The sequence below is a fragment of the Dermochelys coriacea genome, chromosome 26, assembly GCF_009764565.3.
Source record: "Dermochelys coriacea isolate rDerCor1 chromosome 26, rDerCor1.pri.v4, whole genome shotgun sequence".
In the NCBI taxonomy this organism is placed as follows: Eukaryota; Metazoa; Chordata; order Testudines; family Dermochelyidae; genus Dermochelys; species Dermochelys coriacea.
Window position 1 is genome coordinate 11,261,623 of NC_050093.1, and position 222 is coordinate 11,261,844.

Genomic DNA, 222 nt, shown 5'->3' on the forward strand with positions numbered 1-222 from the left:
GAATGGCTAGATAGGTGAACCCCAGTTGTAAGAGTCTCCATTTAATTGTGAATACTAGACTGAGTGCATGCCCCTGAATTTAGTGAGGGGGGCGTCCTTTGGTGCTCCCCTTGAGTGATACTGATAACCCAACCCCAGAGCTAGGGAGAGGAGAAATGCATCCCCCTGCCCTGCGGGGAAATGCCTGGCTCCAGAGAGCAGGAGAGGATTCCCTGGCCGCTC